This window comes from Staurois parvus, unplaced genomic scaffold (assembly GCF_062004578.1).
Source record: "Staurois parvus isolate SC_StPar_1 unplaced genomic scaffold, SC_StPar_1.0 ptg001302l, whole genome shotgun sequence".
NCBI lineage: Eukaryota > Metazoa > Chordata > Amphibia > Anura > Ranidae > Staurois > Staurois parvus.
The window spans coordinates 1,568,022-1,591,847 of NW_028319098.1; positions in this window are offsets into that span (position 1 = coordinate 1,568,022).

Genomic DNA, 23,826 nt, shown 5'->3' on the forward strand with positions numbered 1-23,826 from the left:
TCAGACCCTATGTTAGGGAAACATCTAGGGGAGAAGCCAAAATTTATATATCGGAGGGCCCCAGCAGCCAGGTCACAATTAGTTAAAAATGTAATTGACCCCCCAAAAATTAAACAGCAAACTACGGTGTTTGATTTGAAAGGGTTTTACCCCTGTAAGACATGTTATGCATGTAGGGAAACGAAGGGTACAAGTACAAGGAAAAAACAGTTCCAGGCAAATAACACAGGGGTGACCTATACCATCAAAGATTTTATTTCATGCCAAACCAAAGGTGTAGTCTACTGCCTGGAGTGTAAATGTGGACTACAATATGTGGGGAGGACGAAAAGGCCGATGTGGAAAAGAATACGGGAACATGTGCAAAATATAAAAAAGGGCCAGACTAAGCACAGTGTCCCAAAACATTTTTCCACACATCATCATAATGACCCCACATCACTTAAATTTTGGGGTATCGAAAAACACAAAGGTCATTGGAGGGGTAGCAATATGGTGAGAGATCTTAGTCAAAAGGAATCCAAATGGATTTTTTTGATGAGGACGCAAGCCCCAAGAGGCCTCAACGTTGAGTTCGATCTCAATAGCTTCATCAGCAATTTTTAGGGCTTATTGGTATTAGGTATGCGTAAGGGAGTTGTACTTAATAAGTACTATTGGGGTTAATATGAAGGGTTTATGTAAAGATTATACCCCGTTATACCCTGAGGGGAGCATCTTATGCGTAGTGGTCATAGTGTTGGTTTCTATATACACTTTTTTATAGAGTCTTTTTATATTATATATATATATTTTTTTTTTTTTATATTTTTATAACCACTTTTTATTTAAATTGTCTTAGTAAATACAATAGGGTCCCTACTAGTATATACGCTATATTTTTATGTATCCTGCAATGGAGATTGCTTTGTAACACCACACCATTGGAGGTACTAACAGTCAGTGGTATCCAGCGATCTGACTAACACTAGATTCAGGGTCCCTATGTAATTATTAGTGGCTTATACTTACCAGTTTAATTGAGTAAACTATTTAAAGTTTTTTAGAGGATTTTTATATAATGAGTCTTATTGTTTAGACACAGGGGAATTAATAAAATTATGTCCGTTTTTCCCCTGTGTTCTTTTTAGCTATTTCCAACACTTGGAGTAAGGGCAGAGCTTAGGCTGCACCCGCAGATGTCCGCTTACTAGATAGGAAGTCGGACTCTAACATCATGGCCGTGTAGGTACCGCCCCTTCCTCTGTCAATCGTGTGGCTGAGAGGATAAAAGCAGAGACCAGGCCCATAGTAGGCGTATGTCCTGAGGAAGTCACGTGCTAATAACCGTGACGTAACGCGTAGATACGCCAGTGGGAGGAACCTAACGGACCGCGCGGTGACATCATTTCCGGCGTCGGCGCCATCTTGGTCCACCTTTCGTAGTGAGGATCCACACTAGCCAGTACAACCATGGTGTGGTGCAAATGTGCATGTTCAACCACGCAAATGTGAGTAGTACCATCAGTGTGGCATTATTAAAGGCTTTGCAGTTTTACACTATGTGGATCTCTTTTTGTCCTATATGGGGTGTTTATGGAGTAAGTGCGTATTAAACATCTGGAGGCACCTAGTGGAAATCAGTACCCATCAGAGGAGGAAGTACCACCATCATTGTTGAAGAGACCCCCAAGGTGCTGTGGGAGGATCACTTAAGAGGCATTTATCTGGCTCATTGGTCCTGCGGGGCCTGGGCAGGAAGGTGAGGGGGCACCCCTGTCATTGTGGATTCACGTTTGAAGCTGGGAGCACCTGCATGATTTTTGTGTGTGTGTTTCACATTACAAGACGGACTTATATTACTGGGAGGACACACAGCATTTGTGCTATTTATTGGTATTTTAGTATGTGGATAGGGCATTTATAGCGCTGCACTGCTTTACCATTTTATATCGGCATGGATGTCACTCCACTTCCTCAAACTCAATCTTTCCAAAACTGAGCTCTTAGTATTCCCCCCAGCCCGTGCCCCCTCCCCTGACTTCTCCATCAACATCAATAATACAACCATCAGTTCCTCCCCTCATGCCAGGGTACTAGGTGTAATCCTAGACTCCCATCTGTCCTTTCAGCCCCAATTCTAATCGCTGTCCAAATCTTGTAGACTTCACCTCTGCAACATTTCCAAGATACGGCCATTCTTAACCTCTGAAACTGCTAAGTAACTTATTCACTCCCTGGTTATCTCTCACCTTGACTACTGTAACTCCCTCCTCATTGGCCTACCTCATCTCAGGCTATCCCCTCTTCAGTCTATCATGAATATTGCTGCCAGACTCATCCACCTTACTAACCATTCTGTATCTGCCACCCCTCTCTGCCAATCCCTCCACTGGCTTCCCATCGCCCAACGGATAAAATTCAAAACATTAACAATAACATATAAAGCCATTTATAACTCTGCCCCAAATTACATCATCAATCTTGTCTCCAAATATCACCCATACTGTCCTCTCCGCACCTCGCATGACCTCCTGCTCTCTAGCTCCCTTGTCTCCTCCTCCCATGCTCGTCTCCAGGACTTCTCCAGAGATTCCCCCATCCTCTGGAACTCTCTACCCCAATTTATCAGACTATCGCCTACTCTGCTCACTTTTAAGCGATCTCTGAAGACCTATCTCTTCACGGAAGCTTATCCTGCCCTCAGCTAATAATGGAGTCTTCTACTCCTCCTACCAGTCCATCCCCCACAGTTACTACCTTTTGAACCACTAGCCCCTCCCTCCTAGATTGTAAGCTCCAAGGAGCAGGGCCCTCCTAACCCTCTTGTATTGAACTGTATTGTTGCTGTATTGTAAAGCGCTGAGCAAACTGTTGGAGCTATATAAATCCTGTATTATTATAATAATAATAAATCTATATATATATATATATATATATATATATATATACTGTATATACACATTCATACACACACATATACATACATACAAATACATACACACATATATACACAAAGAATTTGATTACGTCCCACGTTTTTGGTACATTTTCTGAAAAGGCACCAAAGATGCAGCATGCAGGACATTGGATGTGCTTTCAGAAAATGCACAAAAAATGCAGGACATAGAAGTCTAAGGGAAACTTCAGGTAACTCCCACGATAACTAGGGGTACCGCAGCGGGGAAGTGTTAAAGCAGTATACAAAATGAAAGGAAGTGCAATGCTTATAGTAGTTACATAGCCAACAATACCACATATATAAAATATGAAACAGCATTTATAAAGTAATGAAAACCACATATGAAAAATATATATATGCATTACATTTATGATTATTGATTAATTCAAATACAAAGTCCAAACAGCGGTAAAAACACCATGCCTGCAATTAGTAATATTAACTTGCAATTGTGGTAAATTACTGTTATCATAAACAAACAAAACCTTTTACCTCCAGAGCTCACAGGAGCTCATATGCAGCCCGCTGACCAGCCATCTTCCTCTTTCTTTTCTCTCACACACACACACGCATATGGCCTCCACAGCTAAACAGAATGAACAGGCAAGCAGTGTGTCCCAGAAAGCACCAGAGAGGCAACCCAGAAAGCTATGTGTGCCGACCAGCCTTTAGCAACCAATGACATCGCTGGTTGTCAGGACGCAGGCGGGCGGCTCGAACACACATAGTCATTGTATCTGCTTCATACAAAGGGACTGGCATGCTCTTATACAATAGGAAAATAGATACTATTGTATGTTGGGTGAATGTAAACGAGTTGATTGGGAAATGTACACAATTTTAGTTGCTTCCATTGTTTCTTAAGAAGTCAAATGGTGAACAAGGGGATTAAACCATGTAAACAAGAGTCAACAACAGCATGACCTTTTGACATATTTGACCTATGGCATGTATGATACAACAGTGCCATCTAGAGTTTGAACTGGGAAATGTTCTCTCATATGGATTCATGCAAAAAAGGATACGCCCATATGGGAATGGCAACCCAAACTTTCTAAATGAAAGGCCAGCAGCATAGGCTGAAAGGAGGGCTTGGTAACAACAAGGTAGATTTATGTCAATAGGAACTTCACAGGATCAAAGAGGGAGCCTGACCTGGGGATGACACTAATTTCCTGCAATCACTTAAAAAGTAAGCCTGGAGCTCTGGTTGCCTACAGAGATCGTGAAGCTGCTATAAACGTCAGCTAAGTGACTTTTAGTGTATCCCTATTGTACACAGATCATTCTTCATTCTAATTTGATAGTAATGTTAGGTAGCGTGTGCATATGTTGTATTTATATCAGTAATAATTTGCAAGTCTTTTATTGTTTTGCTACAATTGTAAGTAGTTTAGTGTTCTTTACAGTATGTTTGTTTAGTAAATCACATTAATATACTACATAGGATGTTATGCTTCTTTGCTTTTGCTAAATAACCTTAAGACACAAAGCGCTCAACAATTTCTACAGCCTGGCACCCAAAGAGGTATGTAGAGCGTCATTGTACAGGCTGGCTATGCATAGATATGTGCAGAACGAATGCAGGGAATAATTAATGGCAGTTTGAGGAATAGCTGCATGAGACCAAAAATCATACTAAAAACATATCAAAGCTATTAACATGTTGGCAGACCTACTTTGTAGCTGCATGAGACCAAAAATCATACTAAAATCATACTAAAAACATATCAAAGCTATTAACATGTTGGCAGACCTACTTTGTAAATACATGGGCAGAAGGTAAGGTGTGCCCATATTTCACTAATTTCTGAGTCTAGCCCTGATAATAAAATTAAAATATTATGCCATTTAATTATATTATATTAATAGGATGATGATATTGTATAGTGTATATACACTCACCAGCCACTTTATTAGGTATACCTTGCTAGTACTGGGTTGGACCCCCTTTTGCCTTCAGAACTGCCTTAATTCTTCATGGCATAGATTCAACAAGGTGTTGAAAACATATTGACATGATAGCATCACGTCTGTAGATTTGTCAGCTGCACATCCATGATGCAAATCTCGCATTCTACCTCATCTCTTTAATTGAGATCTGATGACTGTGGAAGCCATTGGAGTACAGTGAACTCATTGGCATGTTCAAGAAACCAATTTGAGATGATCTGAGTATTGTGACATGGTGCATTATCCTGCTGGAAGTAGCCATTAGAAGATGGCTACACTGGCACCTGGTGTGGTCTATAGCACCCTCATTTTTTAGCTATAGGGAGCTAGACCCTAATGGTTAGTTAAGAGCTGACTAGCAGCTCAGGTGAGATAGCCAGAAGGGTCAACTTCCAGTCAAGACTGAGAGACCTTGCAGACCAGTCCCTCTGGAATTTCCCCCTGTTCTGAGGCCTTTGGAGGTGGGCCTTTGAGGCAGTGTGTGGATCTCAGAAGTGATTGGCTACACCCTTGAATACCCTCAGCCAATCCCCAACAGGAGGCTTGGCAAGGGGCTGGGTCTCCTTAAAAGGTGAAGAACTTGCTCAGTAACAGGAGTGTGGTGGTGGGAGAGGAGTGTAGAGCAGGAAGATGTGAGGATGGAGGAGGAATGCTGCCAGGAGGCCTAGCGGGATAGGGCCTGCCTGCAAGCCTGGAGCCGGGAAGGAGGAAAACTCAGGACTCACTGGCCCCTGAGAGAGGACCACCTGTATGGCAAGGAAGGAGCAGCCCAGCTGATAGGCCTGGTAGAAGAGGCCAACCCACAAGTGGTATGGGAGAGGATCTGAGTGAGTATACCTGCACCCGCTGGGCAGATGGGGGAAGGTTCACTCTGGTGGGAAACCAGATTAGCCCCATGCTATTGACTGTTACCCATTTAAAGTCTCCAGATTGCCGGGCGAAGAGGAGTTCATCTAGGATCTGGTGTAGTACAACTGGAGCTGCTGGCTAGTACATCAACAGTGACTGTGACAGAGAAGAGAAGCTGTGAATAGTTCAGGAAGTTGTCCTTCAGATTTCAGTACCCTTGGGCATCCTATACACCCCTTACCCCTCAATAAAATAACAAAACAAATGCTTAAGGACTGATTTGTGTCTATGGATGAGAGCTTTTGTGGAAAATGCTAAATGACTGGCTGTGCGGGACTATAGGGGGACCGAAATTCATCAGCAATCCCTAAGGGGGTAATGATATATACAGTGCTCAACATAAATGAGTGCACCCCTTTTGAAAAGTAAGATTTTAATCAATATCTCAATGAACACAAGAACAATTTCCCAAATTCTGACAAAACTGAGTTTTAGAGAACTTTCGTATAGCACATTACATGAAAGTAAGGTTAATAATATAACTTAGATTAAAAAATCTTCAGTTTTACACAAATGATTTGATGCAAAAATGAATACAACCCAGAACAAAAGCTACTCCATCTAGTATTTTGTATGACCTCCATGATTTGTAAGGACAGCACCAAGTCTTCTAAGCATGGAATGAACAAGTTGGTGACATATTGTAACATCTATCTTTTTTGCATTCTTAAAGAGTGACCTCTTTTAGAGCCTGGATGCTGAATGGAGAGTGATGCTCAACTTTAGAATTCCCCATAGGTGTTCGATTGGGTTCAGATCAAGAGACATACTTGGCCACCAAATCACTTTCACCCTGTTCTTCTTCTGAAATGCAACAGTGGCCTTAGATGTATGTTTTGGATCATTGTCATGTTGGAAAAGTTCACAATGACCAAGGGCATGGAGTGATGGTAGCGTCTTCTCTTTCAACATAGAGCAGTACACCTGTGAATTCATGATACCGTCAATGAAATTCAGCTCCCCAACACCAGTAGCACTCATGCAGCCCCACAGAAGGACACTACCACCACCATGTTTCATTATAGGCACTATGCATTTTTCTTTGTACTCCTCACCTTTGCAACACCATACAGTTTTGAAGCCATCAGTTCCAAAAACACGTATCTTGGTCTCATTATTCAAGAGTACAGAGTAGTCTTTTTTCAGCATGGGCCCTGACAAATTCTAGGCGGGCTTTTTTGTGCATGGGCTTTAGGAGAGGCTTTCTTCGTTGATGACACCCATGCATGCCATTCCTCTGCAGTGTACGCTGTATTGTGTCATGGAAAACAATCACCCCAGTTTGTCTTTCTAACTCTTTAGTTAACTGTAATGAACTTGCATTGCAATTTTCTTCAACCCTTCTCATCAGAAGACGCTCCTGTCAAGGTGTTAACTTCTGTGGACGGCCTGGACAACTCTGTGAGATAGTTGCAGTTCCATCTTTGTTACATTTTTGTATCATTTTGCTACAGTATTCTGACTGATAAGTAAAGCTTTGGTGATCTTCTTCTACTCTTCACCTTTCTTGTGTAAGAAATGATTTTCTTCCTCAGGCCTTGTGACATTTCTCTTCCATGTGGTGCCATTGCTGACAGCATGAAATGGAAAGGTGTTTCCTTTGTTAAGTAACACCCTTTTATAATCAATTGTCTGCTGGACACTTTTTTAATGAATAATTAGGCGCACCTGTAGTTGAAATTGTGTTAATTGGGATTTTGTCTAAAATGTTGCTTTGCTCCTAAGATTGGGGAGCATTCACTTTTACGACATGGTCTTGAATTAATTTGTTAGGAAACATACTTTTTGTGTATGCAAATTCACAAGCCTTGTTTGAAATCAATGGCCCACATTTGTGGGAGTATTTTTTAGTATATTGTCCTATAGAAAATGTTGATTCTGAAAGGAAAGTAAAGGTTTTCTGACAAATCTGTTGGGTGTATTAATTTATGCTGAGCAATATATATATATATATATATATATATATATATATATATATACTATATTGCCAAAGTATTGGGACACCTGCCTTTACACGCACATGAACTTTAATGGCATCACATTATTAGTCCGTAGGGTTCAATATTGAGTTGGCCCACCCTTTGCAGCTATAACAGCTTCAGTTCTTCTGGGAAGGTTGTCCACAAGGTTTAGGAGTGTGTCTATGAGAATGTTTGACCTTGCTGGCCTGGTTCACAGTTTCTGCTCTAATTCATCCCAAAGGTGTTCTGTTGGGTTGAGGTTAGGACTCTGTGCAGGCCAGTCAAGTTCCTTTACCCCAGAATTGCTTGTCCTTGTCTTTATGGACCTTTCTTTGTGCACTGGTATGCAGTCATGTTGGAACTGGCAGGGGCCATCCCAAAACTGTTCCCACAAAGTTGGGAGCATGAAATTGTTCAAAATGTCTATGTATGCTGACGCCTTAAGAGTTCCCTTCACTGGAACTAAGGGGCCAGGTCCAACCCCTGAAAAACAACCCCACACCATAATCCCCCCTCCACCAAACTTTACACTTGACACAATGAACTCAGCCAAGTACTGTTCTCCTGGCAACTGCCAAACCCATACACATCCATCAGATTGCCAGACAGATAAACATGATTCGTCACTCCAGACAACATGTCTCCACTGCTCTAGAGTCCAGTGGTGGCATGTTTTACACAACTGCATCAAACGCTTTGCATTGCACTTGGTGATGTAAGGCTTGGATGCAGCTGCTCAGCCAAGGAAACCCATTCCATGAAGCTCTCTATGCACTGTGCTAATCTGAAGGCCACATGACATTTGGAGGTTTTTAGCTATTGACTCTGCAGACAGTTGGCGACTTCTGCGCACTGTGCGCTTCAGCATTGCACTAACCCCACTCTGTAATTTTACGCAGCCTGTTACTTTGTCGCTGAGTTGCTGTTGTTCCCAGTTGCTTCCATTTTGTTATAATACCGCTAACAGTTGACTGTGGAATATTTAGTAGCAAGGAAATTTCACAGATGGACTTATTGCACAGGTGGCAACATTATCACGGTACCACGCTTGAATTCACTGAGCTCCTGAGAGCAACCCATTCTTTCACAAATGTTTGTAGAAGCAGTCCTCATGCCTAGGTGCTTGATTTTATACACCTGTGGCCATGGAGGTGATTGGATATTACAGTATATGTATATATATTTTTTTATTTTATTTTTTTTAAGCAGCTTCTTTCATCGTGGGCAGAGAGTTCATGCTGTCAATTTGTAATGCACTGTAAATTTTTTAAATTATATTTTGCCTTTTGTCAGTTTTAAATGTAGACTCAGCATTTCATTTTATAGAACACCATTTTCTAAAACCAGTAATTTATAGTTTAGTATAGCAGGTGCTGGTGCATGTGCACTGTATATTTCAGATGACTTAGCCTCCTTTCATTTTCCAGTGTGAAGATATAAATTGCAGATGTTTATGAGTCATCAAACATTTCTGAGCTAATAGTACCAATTGAGCTCTGAGAATCTGATATGGCAAGATAATGCAGCTTCCTTCTCTCTTGTAGTATAAAATTGAAGGATAATTTTGTATATTAAAGGAAACCTGTGCTAAGAAAAGTATGTAGACTGCCTTAGCTGACATTACCTTCTGAAAATGAAATAGATGGGCTAACATGCAGTAATGCTAACATCAATCCACAGTCCCACATTTTTCCTCCCCTCTAGTTCAAATTGTGATGACTGTCTACCAAAGCTTCTTATTAGCTGGTCCTCAGCCTCTTGGTCTTGTTGTTGCACCTGTTGGTGATCTTATATTGCCTGCTGTGTAATAAATGCAGGACCAGCAATCACACCAATCAGGCTGGGACATTGGTCCAGTCAGGATTTTCCATCAGGGGTATTGCTTGGATTTTGAAAGACTTTGGACACCCTAAGGCAAAGTGGGGAGTTCAGTAGGCATGGCCAGATTGCTGCTGGGTCCCTGGTACCGGGGTCTATTGATGCCACCGGTGCCTGCACACATTCCAGCACTGGAGAGCAGAGCATCACACTGCTGGCTGCTTTGGGAGTCTGTAGTAAGTTATGCGTTGGCTTCTTTTTTTGCAGAAGAAAGATGTGGTTTGCAGTATTATATTTAGTGGTAGGAGATTCACTTTGAAGTTTATCTCTAAGCATTTTTTTAAGAGCAGGGGAGTGTCCTCACTAATCAGCTTTATCCATTTTTGCCATGGTGTCACTGGGATAATAAAGTGGGGGTAAATTCAAAATTTTACAGTTGTCACAGAAGATCAAGAGACATTTTCTAATAGAAGTCTGGAGATATGTTATTTAATTTCCTGGAGTGCCTCTGGAACAAGTAGCAAAAGATACATCTCCCAACAGAAGTCAATAACTGATAAAGGTTCTAACCATTCCCTACTCTATTCTATAATGGGCTGCATGCTAAATAAATAATTTTAGCCTCATCAAAGTGGGCTTCCCATTTCTATTATGCCACACTCTAAAATAGGATGCTTAACATTGGTTGTATTACCCTATAAACTACTTTTTCCAGGTTGAATGTTATCATTTATCTTGATCATCTAGTAGTCATATTCAACTGGACCAGCCAGTCTGTTCTTGGACAGTAACATCTGCCTTTCCATGATGTTTGGATTAAACTGACGGTTCTACCTGTGTGGATATAAATGTTGGGGTATTTTTCTGACACTTTTTAGGACTTAATAAGTGGCTTGGATAAGCTATGAAACATCTTCAGTGTTATAGAACAAGTCCATTTGAATGTGACTAACTACTACTAGAAATACTCTTCTAGATCGATGCCTGTGGATATCAGGATCCTATGCATAAGTCCTAGGGGCATCCAGGTAAATTAAATCTTGATATTTATATATTTTTATTTTATTTATTTCAGGTACTTATATAGCGGTGTCAATTTCCCCAGCACTTTACATACAGTGAAGGATATAAGTATTTGATCCCCTGCTGATTTTGAATGTTTGCCCACTCACAAAGAAATGATCAGTCTAAAAATCGAATGGTAGGTGTATTGTAACACTGAGAGACAGAATAGCAATAACAATTTATGCACATCAGCCCCTAACCCTCAAGGGGCGTGCAATCTAAGGTCCCTAACTTACATTCATACATACACATACTAGGGCCAATTTAGACAGTATCCAGTTAACCTACCATCATGTCTTTGGAGTGTGGGAGAAAGCTGGATAACACGGAGGAAACCCACGCAGGCACAAAGAGAACATGGAAACTCCAGGCAGGTGGTGTTGTGGTTGGGATTCGAAAAAAATTACCCTAGTACTGCCTAGTGCTAGTGCTAACCATCTAACCACTGTACTGCCCACATATATATATATAGTTTAAAATTTAAAGGGTCAATTCATACAAAAGTGATATTCCAGTTATATATGAGATCTGGTGGAATGTGTAATGACCAAATTATTATACTGCTTAAGAAATAGAGCTGTGAAATCTCACCTTCATAATTCCCGGTATGTTAATGATCACAGTGGAGTTCCATCCTTTCTGCTATAAAGGGGTGTTCCCACTCTCCCTATAAAATAAAGTATGCAACAATGAAGGTACAAAAAGGTATAACTGGCATCTCATGGGGCCCCCTACTGACCCCGGGCCCTCGGACAGTGCCCGAGTTTCCAAATGGTCAGTCCGCCCCTGGGTAGAAATCCCCTGCAGCTACAAGAAATGAGTTTGAGGTGGACTAATCATTTAGGGATAAGGCAAAAGTGAAGTACATCTTTAGGGCAACCATTATATTTGAGTGTGATCTTTGACTGACACGAAAGTATATTTTCGCAAATCAAATTGTTGTCAACATACTTATTTTTCTTTGATAATAACTGATAAAAATCTGACATCCAGTCTTATATGTTGTTCAGCCACATTTGATTGATAAAACATATTTTCATTGGTTGCCATGGGGATAAGAAGTGGCAATGATCAGAAGTCATACTTATTCAAAACGACAAAATTGATTCTTTCAGTAAATAGTTTCAATGGGAAAGCTGGCCCTATAGATCAAGCTGTATCCTTCAATAATGTGCATGAATAGGTTGCACACTTTTATGGGGACAACATTTGTGTCTTCCCAAGCTAAGAAATCCCTAAATCCCAGTTAACAAAACATGACTGATACTTGTTTTTCAGAATTTCTCATGATTACCTGGAGTAATTATCTGCGTTTCTAAAAAGCTATTACTGATGGATTTGATAAGAGTGGCCCTTTTTTACCTACCACAAATTCCTACAATGAAACATCAGATTTTCTGATGTTGGGTATCCATAAGTTATTCACTTGAAGACCCACTAATGTACATATACATTACGGCTTTCAAGTGGTATACAAGGAGGATGCCTGCAGCTGTAGGCATCATCCAAGTATAATTTTTTCAGCTGGCTCTTTTGTAAAAGCCATCTGAGTGGCTAATTAGCAGCTGGGTTGCTTTTACAGGTGGCAGAAGGAGTAACTCCTTTACCTGCCACCCCCCGTCGTCTCCCCGGGATCCCTATCCCACCAGAGATCCTGAAACTGAAGCCAGCAATTCCACCAGCTTAACATTGAGCCATTGGAGAACCAGAAGGTCTCCAATGAGGTCTATAATACAGGAAACCACAAGCAACGAGTACTATTGTCACTGCCGGTTTCCACAGAAGTAAACAGTGCCATTTTGCATCGATCTTGGTGTGATCAGATGTTTTTAGGGCATAGGAGAAGTCTAGGGTCTAATAGACCCCAGAATTCTCCATAAAGAGTATGTGGCACTGTCTATTGCTGTCACAAGTAATGTTTATATTCCTTGTGACAGCAATAAACGTGATTAAAAGAAAAGAAAGAAATAGTGTAAAAAATAAATAATAACATTCACAAAACAAAATTTTAAAGCGCCCCCCATCCTCCGTGCTAAGACGAACACACGGATCAGTCCCACAGGCATACGGAAGTGGCAATCACTCCACACATGTGAGGTATTGCCGCAAGCAGCAGAGCAAGAGAAATAATCCTAGAACCAGACCTCCCCTGCTACTCTAAACAGGTAACCTGTAAAGGCTTATAAAACGTCACCTATGGAGATTTTTTTTTAAACTTCTTTTTTATTGATTTTTCAAAAATAAAATAGAAATATATAAAACAGAGCCATCTGGACATTCCCTGGCTTGTAGAAATTACAAAGTAATGCAAAATAACACATTACCAGTAAAAGAGCATTGGTACATACCAAAAATAACACCACTTAATTGGAAGAAACCTTGCTCAGAAGACCAAACTTGAAGTAATGGCAGTCCTGTCCATATCACATTGAGGATCATAGAAGTATTGGACTAAGATAAATAGCGTGTGACATAAAAAATTGCAAAACCCACCATGTTATTCTCTAGGGCCTCTGCTAAAAATATATATATGTTTGGGGGTTCTAAGTAAATTTTTAGCATAAAGTAAATTTATAGCATGCTGAATTCAGATTTTACTAAACATTGCTGAATAGGGTAGGAAAGGGTTAAATAGCCTGACAATTTCTATGCTACTATCTTTGTACTATTGGGGGAATTTCCCTTTGCTTCCTGTCCCAGAAACACAACAGGAAGAAAGAGGACACCTCCCAAAGTGAGGGGAATTCCCTGTTAGACAGTTGTTCCTGCAATCAGTGTTCCCATTGGATGATTTCCCCTTAGCTCATGTTCTGGGGTAAACTCTAAAATTTTACATTTCCTCTCACTTTCTTTCTCCAGTGCTAGTAGAAAAATTAATCTCCTAAGTGGTTACACAGACAGCAATAAAAACATGACAGAGGGCTTTGTAGAAGAGGCCAAGGCAATCATTTCTAAAGGCAGAACTTATCAGCCTCCTTGTGATAGAAATATACTGTAGTTTGTTAAAAAATAAAAGCAATAAAATACATAAAGATGTTCTCACACATATCACCTAAGACTAATTTTATGACCATTATTTATTGTTACCTCGAAAATGATGAGCTTTAAAGGCTTCATTTTAGTTTACTGTTTCATAGCTGCACACAGTTTATAAGCTTGATATGTTTGGTATCTATTTGCTCTATACAATCTCATATTTTATACTTTATAAGCAAACTAGGAATTGTATTGTGTTTTGTACACACTAACATTTTTTGTGTGATTTTTATTAAAAATATAAGTTTAATAAGTAGTTGCACATATATTGTGTGACATAAAAATGTGCAATTCTCTGCTTTTAAAATATACACTATGTTGCCAAAAGTATTGGGACACCCCTCCATATCATTGGATTCAGGTGTTCCAATCACCTCCATGGCCACAGGTGTATAAAATCAAACACCTAGGCATGCAGACTGCTTATACCAGTGATGGCGAACCTATGGCACGCATACCAGAGCTGGCACAGAGAGCCATCTCAGTGGGCACGCCAGGAGGAAGAGGAAGATCGCGCACCGGGTGATCTCCGTGATCACTGTGTCCTACGGACACAGCTGATCACGTGACGTGGTAAAAGGCCAATCACAGCGGCCTTTTACCACGTGATCAGCCATGTCCAATGACACGCTGATCACCGGGAAATGCAAATGCCGGTTCTCGGCTGCACTTTCCTCACGCTGTCAGATCGTGAGGAAAGTACTGCCGAAAACCGGCAGTTGTCAGAGCAGGGAATGGCACCGATCATCAGGGTCACTGATCATAAGTGCCCTGATGATCGGTGCCCAGCAGTGCCACACACAAGTTCCACCCACCTGTGCCCAGCAATGCACCCACCTGTGCCCAGCAGTGCGCCCACCTGTGCCCAGCAATGCACCCACCTGTGCCCAGCAATGCACCCACCTGTGCCCACCTGTGCCGCCAACCTGTGCCCAGAAGTGCCACCCACCTGTGCCCAGTAGTGCCACCCACCTGTGCCAACCCACCTGTGCCCACCAGTGCCACCCACCAGTGCCCATCAGTGCAGCTCAGCAGTGCTGCCAGTCAGTGCCACCAGTCAGTGCCCAGCGGTTGTGCCAGTCAGTGTCCAGCAGTGCCGCCAGTCAGTGCCCAGCAGTGATGTCAGTCAGTGCCACCTATCAGTGCTGTCTATCAGTACCCATTATCAGTGTCGCCTATCAGTGCCACCAATCAGTGCCACATATCAGTGCCACCAGTGGACTCCAGAGCAGTGGAGATGTGTTCTCTGGAGTGACCAATCATGCTTCTCTGTCTGGCAATTTGATGGACGTGTCTGGGTTTGGCGGTTAGCAGGATAAAGGTACTTGCCTGACTGTATTGTGCTAAGTGTAAAGTTTGGTGTAGGGGAGATTATGGAGTGGGGTTGTTTTTCAGGGGTTGGGCTTGGCCCCTTAGTTCCAGTGAAGGGAACTCTTAAGGCGTCAGCATACCAAGACAGTTTGAACAATTTCATACTCCCAACTTTGTGGGAACAATTTGGGGATGGACCCTTCCTGTTTCAACATGACTGTGCATCAGTACACAAAGCAAGGTCTATAAAGACATGGATGAGCAAGTTTGGGGTAGAGGAACTCAACTGGCCTGCACAGAGTCCTGACCTCAACCCAATAGAACACCTTTGGGATGAATTAGAGCGGAGACTGAGAGCCAGGCCTTCTCGTCCGACATCAGTATCTGACCTCACAAATGTGCTTCTGGAAGAATGATCAAACATTCCCATAGACACACTCCTAAACCTTGTGGACAGCCTTCCCAGAAGAGCTGAAGCTGTTATAGTAGTAAAGGGCAGGCCGACTCAATATTGAACCCAACGGACTAAGACCGGGATGCCAGTAAAGTACATGTGCATGCAAAGGCAAGGGTCCCAATACTTTTGGCAATATAGTGTATATAATTTTGGGGTGTTTTATATCATTTTCAGGTCTAAAATGTTCATTTAACATTTATGTGAAAAATTAATAAAGTACTCCAGCATTGCAAGGGTTAAATGATCGGCTAAAAGTAATTCCTGAAGAAACTTCCTAACCAGCTGACCACACAAGATAAACCTTTCCAACTACATGCCTTAAACCTTTCCTAGGCCCAACTCATCTTAGTTGTGTAGTTCCTTTGTCAAGCCCTACATACTTCCTAACTGACTTAAAGAATATGTTATGCAAACATTTCACATTCCTGTATGTTACATAATTACATAGTTAGTCTGGCTGAAAAAAGACAAAAGTCCATCCAGTTCTACCATGTACAATATTTGTGTTAAAAAGTATACTGTTGTTCATGTATTGCTTCCTTTGAGTGAAATGCATGGTGATCCTGCCAGTCCTCCTGCTTACCTATTTCAAACTGACCACGCTAGGCTTAGACGCACATCTATCCAAGAATGGTCAGTTTCCTGACTGTGCTGGGAAAACAGCCTGCCTGTTCTCCAATGATCAGACTTCTGCTGACACCCCCACCCCCCCGCCCAGTTAATCACAGGGAAGATCAGTGTACTATGTGATAATGTATAAAAAAAAGACAAAGCAAAAAAGATATTTATAATGTTTTATATATATATATATAAATACAGAAATGTTTTACCTTGCATTTCTATTTTGAAAACTAAAGGGGTTGTTTTACAAAATAAGGGTTCACATATACTTTAATAAACTTCAACTAAAATTTTTTACAGTGCGTAAAACATAGACATGTTTACATTTAGCAAAATTCAAGTTTATTATTACAACAGTGGAGAAGTTTGGTCATATACATGGACTCAGACCACGGATAACTGCTCATGTGCCTCTGCCAACCATAAAACATAATGATTTGTCATTGGAAGAACATGCCGGGAATTCTGGCAATTTTTGAAACAAATATAGTTACCTTTGACACAATAAAAAGAAAATAATTTAAAGATATTAATGATATGTGGAGTTTTTTCTTAAAAGAGAAGTAGATAATAATAGATATTATTATTACAGTAAGTCTCCTACATACAAATGAGTTTCGTTCCAAAAGCACATTCGTAAGTTCAATTTGTTCGAAAGGCCAATAAAGTCGTTGCTTGCAGCCAATGGCTGCAAGCACTGGTTAGTGTATTTCGCCATGAGGGAGATCAAAGGCAAAGCGAGGAAGATCACTGCACCAATATAGATTGTGTTAGTACAGTGATGTGTCAGTATTTTTTTCATCCAGCCTGCTGGGTTGAACGAAAAAACTGTGTGTACAGTTTGGGTGTGTATACCTAGCTTTACATGATTGTACATGTAAACATATGTTTGCATTTTTGAAAGTTTTCGATTTGAACATTCATATTTAAGAGACTTACTGTATTATTATTTTGATTATTATTATTATTCTGATTAAAACCAGCTGTTAGAGAGTCATTTATTTAGATAAACGTTGTATGTGTGTGTGTGAACATTTCCTTAATAATTCTTATATAACTTGTGCATAATGTCATAATGTTGAGTCCATTACAATATCGTTAACCATGCATTTTATATTTGGTGAGAACAAGTTGAGAGCACAGTATTTCCTTAAAGTTATAATATCAAATATGTTGAACCCTCCAGTTCCTATGTATTTCAGGTAATAGATCTGATCTGAGTAATTTAAATAAAATAAATCTATATTTTGTTGTGCCACTTTGACAGCATCCATTAGGAAGCGCTCCTTGAAATAAGGTTGAGGAGCTTTTCTTTTAGTGGACAGAAAAGATTATGTGCGGCTGTTTTGCCTGAAACAATCTCACTGTTATGCCTTGGGAACATTTAAGACATTTATATGCTGTTTTTGTGCTTTTGGAGTTAACAAAGTGTGAAAAAAGTCACTGGATGGTAATACAAACTGATTGAATAATATATCAGTGAGGGCAAGACTGTCGTGTGGGAAAATACATGCACTGTTTTATGTCTAGACCATATCGATTAAGCTAAAACACACTGGTCTCATGTTTTTAAAGGGAACTATATTTGCTTTTGTTTAGTTTTATTTTAATTTTTATGTTTATACCTACACTGTAAACCAATCTTTTTTGTCTATTTTTTCATTAGACTTTAGACATGTGCATGCTGGAAATTTTCATTTGGTTTAGTTTCGGATGCATTTGTTCAATGAAGAATTTAATTTAATCATATTCATTATAATGACCCAATTCATTTTTGGAATTCCTTTTGTATCTTCGGTATTTGTTTCATATGTTCATTGGTGGATTCAAAAAATATAGCAGTTATTCTGGAAGATTTCTATGTATTCAATATATTATTGAATCGAACAGATTTGAATCAGGAGGATTCATTATTTTCAGAAGCTAGTTCAACCTACCAAGAGAAATGGCATGAGTTGATTGGATAATATCAACTGGTGTCATGTGCATCTGAACTAATAAATGGAACAATATTCAGATCCATTTGTTATATGAATCTGAATTATCAAACAAATTTGAAAACTGAATTAATTTCCCTATGGCCTCGAACTACTATTACGTCATGTGACATCATTTGATTTGAACTAAAACATTCGGTAATTTTGTTAAAACTTTTTTCTGATTTGTTTACATTGATTACTATATCCATCCAGATATTCATATACATCTGAATCTCCAAAAATGAAATTCTCGGCCGAAAAACTAATTGAAACAAAGCAAATTGAAACAAAACGCACATGTCTAAGAGACATGGATGAAACAGCGACGGGATGGTATGTCACTCCTCTGACCTTTTCAGATGTGTTTATGTCAATAAGAAACTTAAAACACTATACAGTGTGCAACAATCTTTAGTGACCTTCATCATATTTACCAGCTCCTAAGAGTCACTAAGTCCTATAATGGAACTTCTAAGAAATACTTAGGAGCTATTAGACCTCATGGTGCCAGGTTCTCAAGGACCCAGATTGATACATACGATATCACAATGTCTAAAATTATATGAAGAAGCATTTGTTGTAAAATGTCTAGAATTTATGTAAAATGAAATGAAAATAAAGCCACTTGCACCTCTGTAATGAGTTAAAAGCTGCTGCAATAATGTCTCAAGCACAATTTCTATTCAATGCATTTTAACCTATTTGACTTCATCGGGCTTGCACAGTGCCATTATGCCCTCCTATATATCCTCATTATAACCTCATGTCCTGTTCACAGTACAGTTACTATGCATACATAGTTATTATCCTTCCAAAAAGTATGTTGTTATGGTCTGAGCATAGTTTTCATCAATGCAATTAACAAGGGGAGTATGTCCAAAATTTGCTATAGTCCATGTAATTGGATTTAACTTTATTAAGTCAATTATCTTTTAAAACTTTACTAGTGAAGACATTATAGTGTATGTTTTCTATATTTGAAGTTATGCTGTAAGAAGCATTGTTTCTTGAAAAATCTAAAGAAAGCCTTGATTCTTACTGGTATTTTGTTTATTTTTTATTTTCTTTTTTCTTTTTATTATTATTTTGTTTTTGATTATATTATTTTGTAATTTTTTTTTAATCAATAAAAAGTTTAACAAAAAAAAATTAACTTGTACCGATAAAACAGTCCAGATCAAGGTCAATGCTCAGTTCTCTTGGGACAGAAGTGTCTATTTTCTAAATCAAGTCTCTCGCTTAGACATCTTCATTATTTTTATTGTAACACACCAAGTTTGCTGATGCCTAAACATTTTAGTTCAATTCTTTTTTCTGCGAAACATTGTGAAACGAAGGGAAAAGTTTTGGGAAGCAAATATTGCTACGTTAGAAACATAGAAAAGTGACAACAGAAAAAAGCCATATGGTTTATCAATTGTGCCTTTTTTAATTTCTGAGTATAGATCTCTGTTTGTCCCAAGCATCTTTAAATTCACCTACTGATGATTGACTCTAGAGATGAGCGAATCGAAGTAGGCGAAGTGGAATTAACTTCGAATATTAGAAAAATTTCCTAAAATGGCGGCGACATGTGCGGCGACGGAGCGGGGATGTCTGGGAAGGCGCGCAGTGTGGTGGTTTATGTAAGGATATATTTTACTTATAAAGGGCGTGTCCCGTTCCCTTAGATGAAATATTACAGTGCCTCCAGCCGTTAAAATACGGCAAATATTTAGTAAACCAATAATTTGGACACCTTGATAATTTGATCACCACTTATTATTATACCTTGAATTCTTTTAGCCAATATGATTTCGTACCATACACACAAAATTTGCCTTATAATAGATAAATATAAAAATGTATTTATGTACAAAAATTATATATATATTAACACAAAACGCAAAAGACTGGTGATAAATGAATATTGATACACACAATCAAAGATATATCCTACCAATGTAAGACACAATAATAAGGTTACTAACTAATTACATCAATATCACAATTTTTTAAATGATCTGATTATTAATTACATTTATTAATAATTAATAATTTTGAGTATCTCAAGGGTTATATTCTCACAAGCCGTGGCCATAGGATTGCAAGAAGCTATCCCTTGATATATTATACTCTGATTATTAATATTCGATAAATTATGAAATATAAAAAAATTTATAATTTGACACCACACAATTTTCGAAACAGTAAAACAGGGTCTCTCTACATATATCTCGAACTACCCAATATTGTTGTGATACACTAAGGTAATTCTATGATTCCACACAACAGAGAAAATAGGTAATGCAAAATCAAATAAACAATCTCACCGCACCCGGCATTCAGACTAGGAAACTCTCCCGTGGATTTAGCTGGCAGTGGAACGCCTTTAGAATGATGACCACAGGGGAAATTGAGATAGAGTTCAATAGTGTGGGAGAATGTAGGAAGTTATAAGGACAGAGGTTTAGAAATTTAGTAAAGTTTTAGGAAGTTTGAAAGTATGGAAGAGGGGTTATAGAGAGGTCTCTTCAGATGTCTTCAGAATCAGGTCTTTCTTCAGTCAGGTTTTCTTTTGATGAGGTCTTTTCTTTTGATGAGTTTTTTTTTTTGATGAGTTTTTTTCTTCTTAAAGGTGCATGGGCTTTTATATCCACTAATCCATTGTTCTAAGATACCTTCCCACCAGGCTTCTTGATTGGCTAGTTGAGAAATGTGTGTACATAAGCTATTTCTCACCTGCCCGCCAGATGGCAGTCATGTATCATAGAACAATTTGAGTATTTGAGATGACTCATACCTCGGGTGGAATTTTAAGGTAATTTCATGGATTAAATATACGGCTTTTTCCAGATATAGAAGTGATCATACCTATAATATCCTAAATAGGGACCATGGAATATTAGTGTATATTCAGTTATTCCTTCTTGAAATACCATTCTGTCTGTTTCCTGATAAGACATATCTAATGCTAGTTTATAATACATCTTACTTTCCATCATCTCAATACTCAAGTTAGTGATATATAGTTCCCATTGCTGAATATTTGGTGGTGTGTAAAACCTATCCTTTATAACATCTCATTTATAATATGTTTTTGTAGTAAATCTTTGTAGTCAGATACATTCAATTTTTAGTCTTAAATGTCCTGAATTTAACTTCTTTGTTTTAGAACCACATTTTCTATGTGTAGGGAAAAACTCTCTGTTTGCCTGGCTCTTGTATTGGAGTCACAGTAAACAACTGTTAATACTTTCACCCTTGGTGGACAATAGCATATTGTGATAGTTTGAGAGTTCTGTTGGTTTATCACACTCTGCAAGGTTTGGGTAAGCTCTCAGACAATCAGTTTGCTTCCTCTATTGTCATGTCCAGACCTTGTATATGTTTACCTGCTATTGAAGTCTGAATAATGGTGTTTGACCACCTGTAGAACTTCGAATAGTATATTGTCTCTAGGAGGAAAAAAAAAATCCTTTCACCCATCGTTAACATTTCTCTAGCTAAATGGTCATTCGACTTTCCAACCAAGACAAATTAACCCTTAACATCCGGCTATGCTGACTTGATGTTATATAGGATTATGTCTTGATAAATCATGTTTTTGAGACATAATTCAAAAGGTCCACAACAAATCCCCCTTTGTTTGGGGTACAGGCACGTGTAGATGGGTGTCTGTATCGCAAAACATGAGTGGGACTTTTGGCTAGAGTGATCGTTCGTCTTCTCCGGTGAAGTGAATGAAATTCAAAAAAAAAATTTTTTTTTTTCAATAATAAAATGGCAGCGGTGATGCTGGTTGGTCCTCAACTTGACACGGCGTCTTTAGATGGACACTTCTGATGACGATCCTGGTCTTGTGATGAGGCCGGCCTGGCCTGGCACATCCACCTTGGGGTCCATGGGTCCTCCGCACGACAGGTCTCTTAGACGGTCTCCTAGGCGGGTCTTTTCCTCTGGACTGGCCCTTGGTGGCCTGGGACATCAGGTTATCGTCTCCGGATCGACTTTTGTCATCTAGTCTTTCCCACAGGACATCATGGCTTCCTTCTAGGGTCCGGTCATCGACACCTCTGATCGCCGGTCTAGTCATTGTCTGGGCCTTCCTTTCTAAATTATTAAAATGAACAGTTTAAGTATTGGATATACATAAAATTATATTACTGGGTCCTGTAAAGCAAAAGATGAATGATATATGTTCAAAGGAAATTTAATGATGATCTCAATATCTCCAGATAGGAACTGGTGGGTTAGTCTTCCAACAACTGCAATTGAGACTTTGGATGGCAAGCACGTAATTGGTTGATGTGCACCCATCTATCACTGATTTCACCATACCGGGTAACCTGCAATTTATATGCGACCGGAGAGATTTTATCAATGATAGAGAACGGACCTTTCCACGATGGAAGGAATTTCCGTTCCTTGATCTGGTCTCTTGCAAAGTTGTATAGATAGACTTTGTCACCAATCTCATATTCCTTCTTGGAGTTTTTGAGATCATAGTATGTCTTAGCACTAGTTGCAGCTCTTTCCAAATTTCGCTGGGCAAAGGCAAAAGCATATTGCAGATGTTTACGTAAATCCTCTATGTACTGGTGTGTGGTGGTAGCATTGATCAAATTTTGATCTGTAGTGCGATACAATAAGTGCTGGGGCAGTACCATCCGTCTACCTGTCATCAGTTCAAAAGATGACATTTTTGTAACTGTATTCGGAGTAGCCCTCAACGCCATCAGGACCAGCGGGAGTTTGACATCCCAATCTTTGCCTGTTTCCTTAACAAATTTCTTAAGGACGTTAACGATGGTCTGATTGTATCGTTCTACACCACCACTAGAGGCTGGCCGATAGGCGATATGCAATTTCCTTTTAACCCCAAAAATTTTCCACAATTTGGCCATCACTTCGCTAGTGAAGTGCGATCCTCTATCAGACTCTATCCTCTGTGGTAGACCAAAACGTGAAAATACATGATTTATTAGCAATGCAGCACATGTCTCGGAGCTATTATTTGGTGCTGGTATACACTCGACATACTTGGTGAATAAACATGTAACTGTTAACATATACCGATTTCCTCGTGAAGATTTTGTTACGGGCCCAATAAAATCCATTTGAAGGTCTGACCAAGGCATACATATCCCCCTTTTCTGGAGAGGTGCTCTATGAGTTGGCTTGGTAGGTTGAAATTGGGGACATATTAGGCAACCTTGGCAGTACTCCTTCACATCACGTAACATATGAGGCCAGTAGGCATAATCCCGCAGGATCTCATACGTGATCTTTTCACCGCGATGACCGGAAGTAGGAGCATCATGGGCATGCTGTAGCATCAAACCCCTAAATTTAAGTGGGACGACCCATTGTTGTACGCCACCCTTTGAGGTTCGTATCAACAATCCCTGGTATAAAGAGAATTGGGATTTGGATTTCATTAAGATACGTAAATCCTCCTTCCCACTACATACTTCCTTATTTATGGGATTTTGGTTGGGATCTTCTATATGACTATAAAACAAGCCAATTATTGGGTCTTCTTTTTGGGCAGTAATTAAATCCTCACTAGGAGAATCGTGACTCCACTGTAATGCATTGGGATCACCAGCTGTTCTGGCCTGTTGTCTGGTGACAGCTTCAACCTGTACGGTACCTAAAAATTGATCAATGTCTAACAGTTCACCGGTGATTGCCCCTTCCTTGGCTAGAGAATCGGCCAGATCGTTCCCTTCTTTCTCGGCACCTAGAACCTTGGAGTGGCCTTTGGTCTTCTTGAAGTGCAGGGTGAGATCA